We start from the raw sequence: 17,670 nt of genomic DNA, 5'->3' as shown, positions 1-17,670 counted from the left end.
AATCAAATCGAAGACGAGTACGCAAGGCTAGAGTAATAGATTATGTTAAAGAGATAGTAGTTGAAATTTCTCGCGCCAAAATGTCTACTTATTGTGACGTTCTGAAATAGTTTACTTCGTATACGCGCATATGCTAAAATGATTTACGGCTACTAGTCTTATAAAAAGGTTATTTTTCATATATTTTCCTAGTAAGTGAGCGTTCATTCTGTCGAATGAGGCTGTTGGATATCATTATCAGCAGCAAGATAAGTTAGACGTGTTATAAACTACGAAGAGAAGTAATGAACATAAGAAATACTATGGCTCGCAATTGTAAGGACTAGGCTACGGTCGTAGTTAAGACACAAAATATTGCCTGAAATAAATGTTACATATTACCGTCCTGTACATGTAATTATGACCTCATCTTCAAAACAAAACAAAAAGAAATGCCAATCTAGATATATATTCAACGGAGAGAGTTCCTTAAACAGAAGTCTCTGCAATGGTACTACAAAATCTGATTGACAAATATATGGATTATGTCAGTATTGATAAATTAGTATTTATTTTACATAATATGCCCTATATTGCACAAGCTTTTTGGTATCTATGTCAAAAATATTTTTTGCGTTGCTACTGGTAGATGTTATCTTAGTACTTAAATTTAATTACGGTCCATCCGCCTTTTCAAACACAGTGAAGCATAATTGCCACGTAGAGTATAGACCGCTTGATGTAATTTTAACTTGGCAATATGCTGGGTATGAATCAGAGACCTTTCCGAAACTGAAACTTAAGTCATAAAATGTAGCTGTTGAACTGTTCTGTATTTCTTAGTCATTAAACGTTTACCAAAACGAGTATTGTGTTTCAGAAAGAATACAATATTAGCAAATGTAATAGCAGATTAATCCGATGGTGCTTATTTATAATGCTAGGCAGAGATTATGGCTATGAGGGCCCACGCAAAGCCCTGTATCGCTCTCCTGGCCTGGTATTCAATATGGTTAAGATTTCACATAGACGCATCTTTTGACTATGATTTGTGTAAATCAGGTAGTCTTCCATTATCCAAGATTTTCAATGATATGACCTATTGACATAGTTTCTGACCTTAGGTACCCCACGTTTAACCTGTCATACAGACAAACATTTAAAAAATGATTTATGATTATCAGGTTGAGAAAATGACCTCTAAAAAGTAAACAAAGATTATTTCGATTTGTCCTAACGTTCTAGTTTTTTCTCATGTGACCAAATTACAAATTTATCTTACACTCAAAACAGACAAACAATCCGAACCAACTCTCATCAAGATCAGGTAGAAAATGTGGCCTTTTCAGTGTAACAAGGTGTTTTTAAGATTTGACACAGTGACCTAGTATTTGACCAACATAATCCAGTTTTTAAACCTAACCCAGTTATCATAGAGATAAAGATACTGACTTACTTTTATGAAACTCAAGTAAAAGTAGAGTGTTAACAAGGCTTAACAGCGAAATTCTCAAGTAATATGATAAATAATTGAAATATACCAGCACCACAAGTCGTTGTGTGGGGCATTTTGGAAGCACCTATTGCTTATTGAATGTTGTGTTACAATCGTGTATTATTAAAAAAAACCTATTGTTTTTGTATATTTCAGACCAAGTACACAATGCACTTTAGCAGGAGATAACTAATAGAGTTATTTAGCACATGCTTATGATCCCCAGACGCTGCTGACCTACTACTATACCAAGGGTACCACGACATATTGAAATTTTGAATACTTATATATACATTTGTGATTAATCTTCTTTAAAGGCACTCGCTACAGTTTTTCCGGACGGGGCGATATTTACCCCAACACCGTGCCAATTTGTAATCGATGTAGCTCACTGTAGTCTTGGTGCGGTCTTCTGCGCATGCCCGGAAGTGATTATCTAATGTCGCGTACGGCAAAAATTCGCAAATTATTGTATGTTCTCATGTATTTAATGTACAAAATGTATAATATACTGACTAAAGGTTAGGGTAAGTATCACCATGGTTACAAAATGTATACATTTAAAGTACTTTTAGTTCAAATTGCTTCAATCCGACATATACTGGAGCCTGTTATTTATACCAGCGCATCAAAATGCTTCAGAAACACCTTAAAACCCGCTTATTAAGAAATTTGTCGTTTGATAAATTTATATATATATTTCTAAGTCATTTGCTCAAACACTGAAAGAGTATTTTGTACCAACCTGCGTTGTATAAATGCCCGCCACACCCCACCTCGTTGTAATTTGATTTAAGCGAAATCTAATATAGTGACCTATCAATTTTCTTTTTGTTTTAGATTAGGTAGACATAACCAAAGGTATGTGCAGAGTTTGATTAAATTCTATTATGTGAAACTCGATAAAATAGCAGAAGTACCAACTTAAAACTGACAAAAATATGCAAAAGTAGCCCTTGAGTCTGCTGAACAAGTATTCCTTTCTTTACAAAATCATGTTCTTTTGATTTCTCTGACCATGTTTTAAAATAGATATATTGTTTTCCGTTATAAAAATGCTTAGATAATCAAATTTATGCTGATTATTGTACTTTACCGAAATATATTTTAGGATTACAGAAATTTTGAAAAATGTTTAAAATAGCACCATATCTAGGGGCAAATTAAATTGAAACAAAGCTGGTGACCTAGTATTTTTATTTCATTTTTCAATACATCATAACATGATCTTTTAATACAGAACATTTCATCAAAATCTATTATTGAGAAAAAAAATACGAAACTGTAGCCAGCGTCTTTAAGATTCATCGTACGCAGATAAATAGTTCATTTATGTTTCACTGATGTTCTGACCTAGTTTTACCCAAAGAACACGCTATAATTGATATTGTTTTTATCGAAGTAACTTGTTAACGGTTGTTGACCTGAAACATCAACAAACTTGGATGAATTTTAACTGAAGAAAATTGACAACTGAAAGGAGGCTCGGGTTGTTTGGGCTACCTGTTATATCGTAAAGTAAGTAATTACATTATATTACACCATCCTAGCGTTGAATGAAAGCAAAGATTCAGCGTCCCACTGCCGCGTCAAAAATTACTATCGTCTACATACATAAATTATGTACATACATATGTTTAGGAAATGTCCGGGGTTTTTTTTTTTGGTATTCTCTTGCGTATACCGCTGCTAAACCCTTTCAACGTCACATTTTAAACTGTCGTTGGAAGGTGCATATGCCAAAAGCTACAATGTGATACCTTTCATTTGTATTTCGACAAATCAAAAAGCCAAAGAGGGCCGCGTGTGGGATTAGAAATAACCCAGCACGGATAAAACTTCGCATATTAAGAGAATTGACAACTGATAGAGAGGGGTCTATTTATTATATTGTAAAGTAAGTAATAGGAGAGATCGCCGTGACGTCACGCGTTAACATCTGTTTATCTGGTGGTTGGCAAAACAAATGATTTTAACACCGTTTGCGTATTGAATCAGAATTTTTAATTTTTAATAACTTTTTTGCTCATTTATGGATTTTCAAAATTCAAAAAGATTTGAAATACTAACAATCTTCATATTTTTGTATCCAAATATCTTTTTTCAATGAATAACCGTTTTAAATGACATATAATTTTAAAAGCGGCGTAGTGATTTTCACAACCTTTAGAAAAACAGTGTAAGTTAAGCGTTCATAATTAATCCATTTTATTTCGAATTAACAATTAAAAGTAATCAATAAATTGCTTGTTTTATAACCTTTCCATTGATCAAAAAATTATTTATGTAATTTGTGTTTTAAGAAAGTTTAGACCGTTAGAAAAACATCACTGTTTACAAAAAACATGGACGGTCGGCTTCTGCCCACCCGATCACTGTCTTATCAGTTCTAAAAATAGAATTTGTATACAAACACGATCTCTCCTAATAGGTCATCTGGAACTTAGTGTCGTTCGAAAGTGCATATACAAAGCTACAATATGATAACTTTCATTTGTATTTTTACAAATCACAAAGCCAAGAAAAGCCGCGTATGGTTATAGAAATTATTAAGCACGGATAAAATTTCACATAAAAAAACAGACAATTGAAAGAGAGAGGTCCATTGGTGTGGTCAAAAACTGCTATTTTGTGCATACATATGTATATAACATGTCAAAGAAACGTCCGTTTTTTGCATTATGTTTAGTGTAATGCTGCTAACCCATTCAAAGTCACATTTCAAATGACTTAGTGCCGTTTGAAAGTGCACATGACAAGCTATAATATGATACATTTCATTTGTATTTCTACGAAGCACAAAGCCAAAGAAGGCCCCGTGTGGGCATAGAAATTATCAAACAGGAAATAAATTTCACATGAAAAATGAACAATTGAAATAGGGAGGGCCAAGTGGTGGGTCTGTTCTGTTGTATCGTAACGTAATGGTCATCTGTGATCATCCTAGATTTGATTGCAAGAAAATATTCAGTGTCCCAAAGTCGGGTCACAATCTGGTTTTTACATATATATGCATATATATTTAAGTATAGTTCGTTTTTGCACAATGAAAGAGGGAGGGTCATGGGGTGGATATGTTGTATTTTATCGTCAAGTAGGTAATTGCTTGGTCATCTGGGACCAACCAAGCGTTGGTTGCAAGCAAACATTCCGGCTCCCGAAATTGTGTCAAAATCTGCAATTTTCTACGGACATATGTATTTAATTTTGTGTAAGAGATGTCCGGTGTTGGCAGGTTATTTTGTGTACAGCTGGTCGCCCTTTTAATATCACATTTCAAATGCTTAGTGTCGTTTGACAGTTTATGTCTCAAGTTGGAACAGGATACTTTTCAATTGTTTTTCTATCAATCACAAAGTCAAGGACCACCGCGTGTTGGTAAAGAAAGGTACAAACTTGGATGAACTTTAATCGAAGAAAATTGACAACTGAAAGAGGGAGACTCTCGTGTTCAGGTTTTTCTGTTATATCGTAAAGTAAGTACGTCCATGGTCATTTTAGACCATCCTAGCACTGAATGCAAGCAAAACCTATTATTTTCAAAATACCTATGTATACAAAACTTTAAAGAATTTTTCGTATTTGACACTCTGTTTAGTGTACTGCTGCTAATCCCAATCAATGTCACATTTCAAAAAGCGTAGTTTCGTTGGAAAGTGCATGTGACAGGCTACAATATGACACCTTTCATTAGTATTTCTACATATCAAAAGGCCAAGGAGTGATGAATGGGGGTATACGGAGGGCCATAGGGTGGTTCTATTTTGTTATATCGTAAAAGTAAGTAACTGCTCAGTCATCTGTGATCGTCCTAGCTTTGATTGCAAAAAAACTTCAGTGCCCCAAAGTCGTTTCAAAAACTGTTATTTTCTTCATAATGTACTTAGATAGATATCACGTAAGTGTGTTTCAAGGCGTTTTGGAGCTACTGCTAGAAAGTCAAAAGCTTTTTATTGGAATTCTCTGTGATTTGTTTGAGAAGAAGATAGCCGCGGAAAATAATACAGGGCATAGAAGAAAAAGAGTCACGGTTGAATACTAAGTGGAATGGAACTCCATTATCGACGTTTCTAAAGTTGTATCCGCCAGTAAACAAGCTCACGGGAACTTCTGTCTGTTGAAATTCTTTATCATACTGGAGTAGAATATATCCTATGCAACGGAAATTCATAATAAGAAGAATATTATCTAGAAGTATGGCTAATTGTTTGATGTCAAAGATTTCAAAAGTGGCTGTTTAACATACCGTCCATAGTAAATAGAAACTGTAGCTGTATTTCCACAGTTTGTTTTTTTCTAATAAGAACTGAAATATTTTCTCTGAATTTTCAAATAATTAGACATGTATTACAACTGACTGTGCTATAGAAATAGGATCAATCTTTTCAAGGATTTTTTTTTCAATTTGACTGTAAAAAGAATCGTCAGACTGAGTGAACTTACATATGTTCCACCTCACGGGGAATTGTGTTATTAACTGGTTTTATATAGTTCGGCGAATACACTTCCAAAAGAAAACGTCACTAAAACAATCGTCACCCGGCTGTTAATTAAAACTATGCCTGAAAATCGTAATAATCTTGAGCTACAATTTTTGGTCTTGCGCGTCTATATTTACCTACAATGCTGCCCGTGATGACATAATCTTCAAACGGTCAAAGAATATAATGTTATTTGTAATCCGCGCGCCATAAGTCTTAAATTCTTACATGTATGTGAGAAAATTACGGAAGCGTTGGTCCATGATTACATTTTAAAAAAGAATAATATTGTTATGTCTGCATGAATCTAAACACAAATAATACCAGAAATAGACTGAAAAAAAAAACAACATAAAAAATAATTTATAAAATCATCGATGTGAACACTACAAAACTATAACACTTAAACTAAATTCTTTCCAAAATTTAAATAAATAAGGCAAGTCATTTATCTGCCACATTTATCAGTACTTAGTATACAATTAGTCACTTTTGATGATAGAGAAACGTTAATTTGTCCGTATATTTTAACGCTATATTGAATGGAAAAAAATGGAACCAAGTTCCCTTTCATTTTCCATCAACATAATTATGGTGTTTACATGTATCAATGCATTTTTAATTTAATTTACAGATCATGTCTAATATTATCCATGTATTTGAACATAACCATACACAATGTATTACAAAATCAGATTAACGTGGTGAATTATTTTCTTTGTTTAATATACTATAAGGTATTAACCGATGTTCATTAAGTGCCAGTCAGCATTCTTGCGTCGTAAGAGTACGAATGTCATAGTTATTAGAAAAGAAAACAAAAACGGAAGTCAAGGGACTCCTATGGTTATATTTACATAGCAAATTAACATATGTATATCTAAATTGAGAACTATGAAAGCTGGTATTAGTATAGATAAACCATAAGAAACGGACTTCCAACTAGGATGGAAGGAGAACTTAGTTATATAGTGTAAATATTCCTTTTCATCAAAAGAAATGGATTAAAATATTCATATCAATTTACAATATCCACATTTTTTCTCTGTGCTGTGTAAAATAAATGAATAAGTATAAGATACCTACTAGTGTCGATTTGATTTTGTAACATAAACACGCCACATTACTTTTTAGTGTTTTATTGAAGATAAAGGGAAGTAATTACAGGTAAAATCAGCTTGAAACTAGCGTATTTTATCTCTGACACAAATAAGCACACTGACATTAGACGTTTTATCTATCCATAAAAAAGAACATTACGTCAATTTACAACTGTAAAATTGTTTTGGAAAGTGAATATGTCATCAAAATTGTGATTTTCCCAAAGACTCGCATTTTTCAAATCGGTAGCAAAATTATTATTATTATTGCTATTTTTATTATTATGCCAGATTTGTATAGCGCCCTTTTCACGGTAAACACGTTCAAAGGCGCTTTACTTAATAGCAACACAGAGCGCGAAATACATCCACTACTAGTACAGACACAAAGCAATCTGACCAGAGGGACAGAGTGAGATAAAGCTCCCAGAACAGATACACTCATTGACATTTATAATCGGTCACAAATGATATATTCCGTTAAGACTAACAATAAAGTATACCACGTGCGATTGATTTTAGCCATTTTAAATGAAAATTACTCTAACGAATAAATAGCATATCGGAACAAAGGTGATCAAGAAAATTTCAGTTGTGTAATTTAAATAGTATCCAAGTTATCGCAATTACAACAGTGACCGATTACAAAAGTCTATTAGTGTAGAAAGGAAATAATTTTAGATACAGGCCTGTTCGACTTACTTAGCCTAGCTCTTTGTGAATAGACAGTCTGGTTCTTTAACGTGCCCGGTGTAAAGCACCGATACACGCGAAACCGTCTTTCCTGGGAAGAACCAGTACAGGCCTCTAGGTAGGTGGTAGACACTCGAGAGCATCTCAGAAATTTACAGTGCCTGGACCTGGATATCAAGCACACGACCCTAGCTTATAATTTACCGAATGTTCTATGTATTCTTTTTTATGTTTTGAAAAGCCGTGGTTTACTCGGATTTTCCTTATTTCATCTGAAAATGCAGAACTACCTTAAAACAACCATAAACAGTTGATATTTGTAAGAACAACGTTATTAGTATTCTGCTAATATGGAACTCTGTTTAATAATTTTATTCATAACAGATGATTTCGTAATTTTCGAACCGCAACTTTCGTACCATTGCAGTTATATCCCATGGGGTGCCTCCAATCTTGTTCTGTTCTTGCAAAGAAAAAAGAAAAGAAAAAACCATCAACTAATAAAAAACAGCCTAACAAAGGTCGGAAGATCTAATCAAAATGCCGGCATATATTTGTGATTTCTGCAGATCATATAGCAACTTTTCAGTTTTTGTTGTTTGGGGAATACCTATAATTAAGGTGCAACTCCGTAAATTATTTCATCACGGGCGAGCAACCGGGTTTAACGTCATAACGACAATATTATATGTCAAATAGAGACTTTCAAGCTTTTGTTGGAGGAAGAAAACCAAAGGTGCCGCACATGAGAATTCTGGACTCGAGAGAGGATCCGAACCCACAGCAGTGAGTGGCAAGTGATTCGAAGAGCACCGCGAACACGGAGATTCCTCCTAACTAAACTCTTAATCCAAGCTAAAAGGCAAAGCAATAGGGAGTGGTACTGACTTAAAATATTGACATGTAGATGATGATCATTATACAATAACCTATATCTAAAATGTTCTGTAAATAACACGTATACCCCTCTCTCTGATGTCCCGTTCTCCGACCTCCGCCACACACGTCTAATGTCAATCGGCCATTTTCGTGTAATTGCGTATTGTCGTTGCACCATTCGGCATTTTACGGACGTAAACATAGCTCAACGCGCATGCAGATATTATGATCGTCCATAAAATCCGGAGAATGCCGAAGTAGAACACGGAGAAAATATAATTTTCCGATTGTCGTTACAGGTAGCTGTGGGAAAATCACAAATATCGTTATAAAAATATTTTCTTTTTGGGGGAGTGTGTATGTTTTTTTTTTTTTTTTTTCTGTTTTTTTTTCTTCATTTATTACGTGTACGATTTTATATAGTTTGGAAATAAGCTAAAGCTGGTCAAAACTGTACCAAGCTCTTCATTTTCACGTTAGGAAAACAGCACATAGCATTGACTTTGAAGAAATTGACTTAATTTTGACAATATGATCATACTGAATGTACAGACTATTTCTTTTTTCAAAAGTGTTTGAATACACAAATGTTAAAGGAATTGTTTCACATGATATCTTTTTAAATGATGTTAATAATTTTCAAAACAAACAAAAGAGGCTAAATTGCGGGCTGTTTCATTATAGACAAATGTTGCTTTTTATATGCGGGAATATTTCAATTGCCTATGCAAGATATCACATTGGCTTTGGATGAACAATAAAGTACAGTATTTCAAACTAATTTGTTCATATTTTGAGTGTTTTCAATGTTTGATAAAAAGTTTTATAAATACAATTTCTCATGTAAGATAAAAGAAATAAATCACCATTACAAATTCGCAAAATGATATTTTCACATTAAGTCAAATTAAGAAGAATTTAGTGTAATATTTCAATCTAATCTGAGAGAATAAATTCCGGATAATTTCGATATCGCATACAGGTCTAAAAAATATCACTTTATTAGGGTGTAAGGTTTGATGAGGTTAACGAAAAGGCTAAAAACTAAGACCAGAACTGTGCAAAATTCTTCAGGTTTTAAGTGACTTCAAAGTTTGGTTAAAAGTATAATAATAATTGCTATATCATATAAGAAATAGAAATAAAATCGGCTAAAAAGATATTTTCACTTAAAGTCAAATTAAGGTGTTTAGATATTTTGATTTAATCTGAGTGCTGAAAACTGTTTTAACATCGCTTGCTATCCCATTCCAACTTATACTTTTTCATCATAAGTGGAACTCATGGCAGCCTCGTATGGTGGGGGTGCATCTGCAATAAAAGAAAACACCTTCATGTTTGTCAGACGTATCAATAGGTCACAGCACCAACACGTCACGGCGCCAACGTTGTATTGTTGCGGTGACGTGTTGGTGCTGTGACTTTTTGTGTTGTGAAACCTTGGGTTTTGAAACAAAACACCTCATAAATTCCGTCTTTTGTCTTTTTATAGATTTCAAAAATGCTTCATTGAATACTAGATATTGCTCATGCATGTAAATACTACACGTTCTGTGTTGCAAATTAAACAAACATGATAAAAATGGATATAAAGAAAAGCGGAAATGTCTATTTCCACATTTCGTCTGAGGAAGCGGTCGGGACAATGCTCTTATCATTTTGCACCCTTCAAACAAAATATGACTACCGTGGGTTCGAATCTGCAACTTGTCCTAGATCGTAAGCCAATAACGTCACCTTAACGCCACGCACACCTCTCACTCTATATAAGTACAATGTATACGTAATGACAGTTTAAAAAAGATATCAGGCGACACATTTTTATTAATAAGATAAGTATGTGAATTTAGAAAAGCATTTGATTTGATTAAATAGGGAGTACTTTCAAATTGTATAAATGTGAGAAATGTTTAAAGAAAGATACCTGTCGAATCTCCACCAAGATGTGCAAATTAATAAAACATTCTCTCAGTGCTTTTAACTTATGAGACGGGCAGAGCGCATAACTACATGAATTTAATGCAACTTGAATTCAAAAGAAGTTTGTGCCGACATAACATCGAGTTGTAGAAGTGATTCATATCAAATGAATCAAAATTTGAAAAATGTATCAAAAACTTCTTGGAATGAAACGAAAAATTGTCTGTTCTTACAAAAATACTGGAATATTACAAATTCAATGTACTGGTATGATTTTCATTTATAAGTCAAATTTTATTGTACAGGAAAATAAAGTTCCTTTTGTTTGTAACTTAAGTCTTTGAATCTTATAATCACATGTTTCGAAACATCGAGTTGTAGAGGTGATTCATATCATATGAATCAAAATTTGAAAAATGTATTAAAACTTCTTGGAATGAAACGAAAAATTGTCTGTTCTTACAAAAATACTGGAATATTCGTCCCTCATGGGTTGTTTGCCGAAGCGCTGTTTCCGACAGAGCGTGAGTACCTGTAGGATATGACTGATACCCATCTATCTCGGATCGCTGGTTCCCAGACAGTCCCGACTGATTGTATTCAGCTGAAGTATGCATTGTCACATCATTTGTTGGACCTGCAATACCACAGAAATAAGTAAAACATAAGTTAAGCATGTATCACAATATATAAGGTACGAAAGGAGCCACAGTGATTTCTTTACACGGGAATTTATAACATCTTTAAAAGTGGAGGGAGACCTAGGGTACCTGTCCGGGAAGAAACCAGAAGCCAGTCTATGAAGAACTCAGAATACCTAAGGTACCAGGCAAGGAAGACCCCATGTGTAAGTCCAGAAAGACCACAGGTTCTACTTTGGGAAAACTCCAGGTGCCAGTACGGGAATTACTTCCCAAAGTTTGGGGAAAAAACGGATAGCGTGGTAGACCCACTGACATTCAGCAAGCTTGTTCGATGACTCCTTTACACGATGATCCGAGCGGCACTCAAACCCATAGACATAAGGGGTAATTTATTCGGAGTCAATGATCCTTCCCGGAGGCGACTGAGACCCACACAGTGACCAATTTAACAGTCAAAATTTAAATCTCGGTATCTGCAATTCAAAGGATCGAGCGTTTTACTTCAAGATAACGCAAATTCGACTTAAAATAATGCTTTGTGCACATGCTATAGGGGCGGGACTCGAAATGACTTTGAGATAGCCGGAATTTGAGAGTTATAAGCAAGTTCTAGAAACAGAGTTTCATCTGTATCTCAAACAAGCTCCGTTTTAGTAGGAGGTGGTTTTTTATAATTATATGTCACTTTACCTGATCGCATTAAAATATCCTACATACTTTTCGAACTATCACAGAACAGATAGACTAGCTACTAGCCTATGATATATCATTGTTTGATTTTTAATATTTTAAATATAGACAGTCTATACCATATGTCAGTGTCATAAGACAATAACTATTCAAAAATATCTCTGTTGTTAATTTAACAACAAACGTATACTACATGTAAGGATGTGCCATATAATAATCAAGATACATGTACATAATAATCACACACAATCCGATTGGACACGATGTTATGCAACACAATAGCAGAATACCAATTTCTAAATGCAATATAGAATCAACAGATGCGAATATATTATACAGAGAACAAGAAATAAGTACTCCTAGTTTGTTAATAATACTTGAAGTTAATTGGCAAACACGATCTTTGTATCATTCATCGAACACATTCACATTTAAGCACAGTAGCTGAGTAAGATATATTAGAATGGCCGTTGACATACGCATATCAATAACACATCAACACACCAATCCGGATGATTTCATCAAATACTTCATAGGTCATATGAGCTATGCAGCGGACATTGTGAACCTGAACAGGGCCTTTCCAACAATCCTTTAAGACAAAGAGAGAAGGGCAGACAGACTGGAGAGCGTGAATTACTATTTTTATATCGGTAACTCCAACGAAGCAGCGGAGAACAAATATTTAAATGATATATATTAACCTGCTGAAACGCGCGCATTCTGGTAATGACATCTCATGATTATGCAGCTTACTATCATAAATAGTACAATTGCTGAGGAAAAACATATCGCCACCATGACTCCGGGGGAGATCGTGGAATCCGTTTCTGAAATGCAGAGAAGTCTCATAATTGTAATATAATGGGATTTATCACGAAACAGTTTCATTCTGTTATTATTATTATCATTATTAATATAACAATAACAAAGGGTCAGTTTAGCATTAAACGTCATTTTTGTATGTTTGAGATCTCGAAAACATAAAACAAATTTCGAAATAGGAAAACAAATAACCATAGAGAACTGCCGTAAATAATTGATGATAACGCCAAAGTTACGATATACATGTTTTAAGTGTGTAGTATTAAAAAGCTGATTCTTACTCCTGTTAATATACACTAACATGATAATTGTATGCTATAACATAACCCATACGTAACAACTGTTCATATTTTCAATCTAGCATAGTCAAAATCAATATCACTAACCTTTTTCTAAAGACACTTTTAGTGTCACTTTATCACTTCCGCTCAAAGAAGTGATTTTTATAAAAACACTCGAAGAAGAGTCACACCATTCGTCGTAAGATATTTGCCCACAAGTAAACTTCCTCTGTAAAACATCAAAATTAAAGACAACATTTAGATAATTTCATCACAGTCGACAACATCACCATAGCCGACCACATCATCACAGCTGACAACATGATCAAAGAAGACAACATTATCACAGCCGATACAATCATCAGTCAACAATATAATCATAGTCGACAACACTATCACAGTAGACAACATTATCACAGTCAATAATAGAATCACTGCCGACAACATCATCACAGTATGCAACATCATCACAGTCTACAACATTATCATAGTCTACAGCATTATCACAATTGACAACATCAGCACAGTCGACAACATTATCACGGAAGACAACATCATCAAAGTCGACAACATTATCACAGCCGACAAAATCATCACAGTTGACAATATAATCACAGTCGACAACATTATCACAGTCGACAAAACATCATCACAGTCGGCAACATTATCACAGTCGACACAACATCATCAAAGTCGACAACATTATCACAGTCAACACAACATCATCACAGTCGACAACATTATCACAGTCGACACAACATCATCACAGTCGACAACATTATCACAGTCGACACAACATCATCACAGTCGACAACATTATCACAGTCGACACAACATCATCAAAGTCGACAACATTATCACAGTCGACACAACATCATCACAGTCGACAAGATTATCACAGTAGACATCATCATCATTATCGATAATATTATCACTGTCGACAACATTATCACAGTATGCAACATCATCACAGTCCACAACATTATCATAGCCGACGACATGATCGCAATAGACAACATCAGCACAGTATACTCAGTTTCAAAAGAAAGTGTGCACTTTTTAAGTTTAAATATTTCAAAAAAAATCCCCGACGTTTTTGTTTCATTTTTTCATACACTAACTCTCAGGTATAACTCAAAATCTAAAATGCACACCAATTTGTTTACGAACTGATTTAAATTTTGGTACCAAACATTATAAGTTTTCATGAAAATAACAGAGAAAAAATAACAGAAAACTAAGTGCACACTTTCTTTTGGAACTGAGTCTATGGAAACGTATATGGTACATCCTGGTGAGATGTTTATATGGTTTAGTCGGGATTCTGTAGGACGACAACTGTCGACATTGTCATCAAAGTAGACGGCATTATCTCAGTAGACAACATCATCACTGTCTATACTGTCATCAAAGTCGACATCATCATCACAGACGACATCATCATCACAGTCGACAACATCATCACGATGCCGTATTGTTTCGTTCAGATGTTTCAGGAGCGGGTGAATTTTCAAATTCTTAAAATACGAATTTATTTATTTTTGCTTCAGAAGTCAGTTTTTACCAATTAAAAGTTATAAGTTAAAAGCAAATTAAGTTATATTTGTAGACAGAATGTTTGTAGTGTTTGTTTGATGTAGGTGTAAATAGTACGTCATCATGATTAAGTATATATTGTATATACAGTGAAAAATATACAAAAATACAACTAAAACTACACACAAAAATAAATAAGAAAACAATAAAGTGCTAGTTTCCAAGGTAAAGATTAGCCATACCCAGGCGGTGCAAACTACCTCCCTAACCGTTTGTAACGCTTTGCATCTACTACCAAAACCTGACACATATGTTGTTCTAGGCAGGTCATATGAGGCATGATAAATAGAATAACAGACAAATGACTTTAGAAATCAGTGTTATCAGACTCTGTAGATATGGGTGGAAGGGCGAGGTTCTCCCAGCCCATACCAACCTCGGCCTGATAACATTGATATCAAAAGACATTATCCCGTTATTCTCTATTTGTCGTATCGACGTGTTATTTGTGCTTATTTTCTGACGTGTTAGTGCGACTCACCGACACACCAACACGCCAACGTCAAGGAGACGAAGGGGTGATAAATCCATACCTCGGCACCAAAGAAATCGTCTGCAAAACTCCTGTAATATTTCACTTCAGTACTACAGCTTAGTTGTAAAGTTTCTGGTTTGATGCAGAATTGTTTATACAGTCTATCGCTATTGGTGAACTAAAGTGTACAGCCATTGTAGTCCAAATACCCTCCAGTATACCTCACACAAGCATCTTCTATCACTTCCATGCTGAATGAGTCACCACATGAATCCGTAACAGCTATATCTAAGCCTGAAAAGGACATTTAAGGACTATGGCACAAGTTGTACAAAAATTATCTGAATTTTCTTAGGCTCGATAAAAAACACCAATGGTATATTTGCCAATTTGACACATTGATATCGCGGTAATTGTACTGGACAAAACAGCATTCAAGTAGAATATCTTTTGAAATTAAAAAGAAAACTTAGCTCAATGTTTTATGCAAATTTATCAAAGACTACGTACACTCGTATCAGAATTTGGATCATTTATTAAAACGAAAATTAAACAAATGACTTACAGGCGTCTGTTACTGGCGACGTAAAAGCCTGTAGTAAAACCAGCATCACAAGCCACGTCATAATGGTGTCGGCACCTGGAACAACGATTAAGCATGTAAGGTAAACAGAAAACAATACGAAATAAGAGTGCCTCAATATTCATTGCCTACACAATTCTTTTATCTCGGCAGAAAACAGAGAGGCACAAGCTTCCCTGTATCTCAGTGTAGCTACGAGCCGGGTACGTAACGAGTATCAAAATGCTTTTCAATTCTTTTGTGACAGACCGACTCGTCTGCTGTAAAGTATTAAACTTTTGAAACAAACGTTTATCTGGGAATACAATAAGTCAGACGAATGGCGTGTCGTCATTTATCGCATAATATATTTGCATTATTATATAATAAGAAAATTGACACACTCAGTAGTAATTTCACAGTATATATCATTTTACAAATGCTGCTTTCTGTAGTTAAGAAAATATGCGCACGCGTATTTATAAGTGATTCGGTAGAGTTTTTAACGTTTTTCCTAATGAATTTATGCTTAAGAAATAATATCTGTGTGTGTACGTTTAGCAGCAGAGACAACCTCAGACAATGGAAGAAAACCTCCACAATACCGTCTGTTAATATAAATGTTAAGTGAGATATTAAAGAAAAAACATCAACGAAATGCCTTTCAAACACACTGGATCTATATATATATATATATATATATATATAAGGATCTTTACATATACACGTATTATAATGTAAAATAAACAAATTATTTGCATAACTTTCGCTGAACCAGCTATCAAAAGAACAGTTATTGAAGATAGTATACAAAACTCTTTTAAACCGTATTTATACTGCGCTTCAAAAATGACTTCGCCGGTAAAAACAAAGGGAATACCTCCCTAGGAGATAAAGACAGGTGATATTACCTTATAAATATAACATGGTCAAAGGGGTCATCGATTTCTTACAAGTTTTAATTGGAGGTTATCCCTACCTGATATAATTATCTAAATGAAATACTTTTGAGGCAATGCAGCGTGGCATAAGTGAATTTCAATCATTAAACTACAGGAAGTATTCGGTATCTATTTTGATAACTCGTAAAGAACGGTTATGGCGTTGATTTATAACAATTGTAACACTTCGACTAACGTTTCCTTATTGTAAATAAATGGTGTCAAGCGATTATATATCAAACAGGATTGTCACTTTATCTCTGTTACATTGTTTTACGTTTTTGCTCATAATTTATTTAGATAAATTACTTAAATGTCAACAATTCATGTATGGCAATGTGTTGGCTTCAAATGTACAAGGAAAAATAAAACAATTTACAAATATAGAATTTGCTTTGATCAAAAGAAATCGCACAAGACTGATATAATTTACTAAAACAGATATAATTGCAGTTTTGCCAATATTATTTTATATTACTAACGTATGTTTCTAATTGTTCATAGTGGAACGTTTGTTTATTTTTGGCATACATACTATTTTATTTGAATTAATTAATTCAAATTACATCTTGCGTCATATCGCTCATATCATTTCATTAAATGTAGACTTAGTCTAAATTATAATCTTAACATATAGAACTGCATTGACCAAGATATTATACAAGAAAAGTGTCAAGTATATCATTAGTCAGCTCTTTTATATAAAAATTTAGTTGTTGTCACATAGAAAACAATAGAGTTTTAACGTATTAAAACTGAAATTAAGTTTTGTGGCGTTGCGTAATTTCTTCTGTTGCGTGATTTTGGTCAGTATGACAAAACTAGTCACCCCAAACAATTAAAATAACGCCAATTCATTTTTTAATTGCATTTTAGAAATTGAATCATGTCAAAACGAAATTGAAAACAGTGTTAAAAATGATGCCTACATTGTGTGTAAAAAATTGCAGCTGATATAAGGGAACACAGTTAATTTTAAAATACTTATCACACTTGTTTTCAAAAATGGATGATGGGTAACCTTTAGTTACAATCTATTTTATGCATTCAAAGATATAACGAAAAGTCTACTTTTCTATAAAAAAATACGTTAGCACAGACAGATCGAT

At 34.0% G+C, this 17,670-nt stretch overlaps 1 long non-coding RNA gene across 1 annotated transcript; it reads right to left on the bottom strand.

Moving 5' to 3' along the window:
* Nucleotides 1-9,392: 9,392 nt before the first annotated feature.
* LOC123562746 (uncharacterized) lies at nt 9,393-15,699 on the bottom strand. The gene is made up of 6 exons (XR_008367088.1): nt 15,624-15,699; nt 15,117-15,352; nt 13,093-13,216; nt 12,586-12,711; nt 11,011-11,184; nt 9,393-9,938 (listed from the first exon to the last, which is right to left on the bottom strand). It is a non-coding gene; the product is annotated as an uncharacterized LOC123562746 (long non-coding RNA).
* Between the last annotated feature and the right edge of the window lie 1,971 nt (nt 15,700-17,670).

This window comes from Mercenaria mercenaria, chromosome 2 (assembly GCF_021730395.1).
Source record: "Mercenaria mercenaria strain notata chromosome 2, MADL_Memer_1, whole genome shotgun sequence".
Taxonomy (NCBI): domain Eukaryota; kingdom Metazoa; phylum Mollusca; class Bivalvia; order Venerida; family Veneridae; genus Mercenaria; species Mercenaria mercenaria.
Note: the sequence above shows the minus strand (reverse complement) of the source record. Positions and strands in the feature narration are given on the sequence as shown.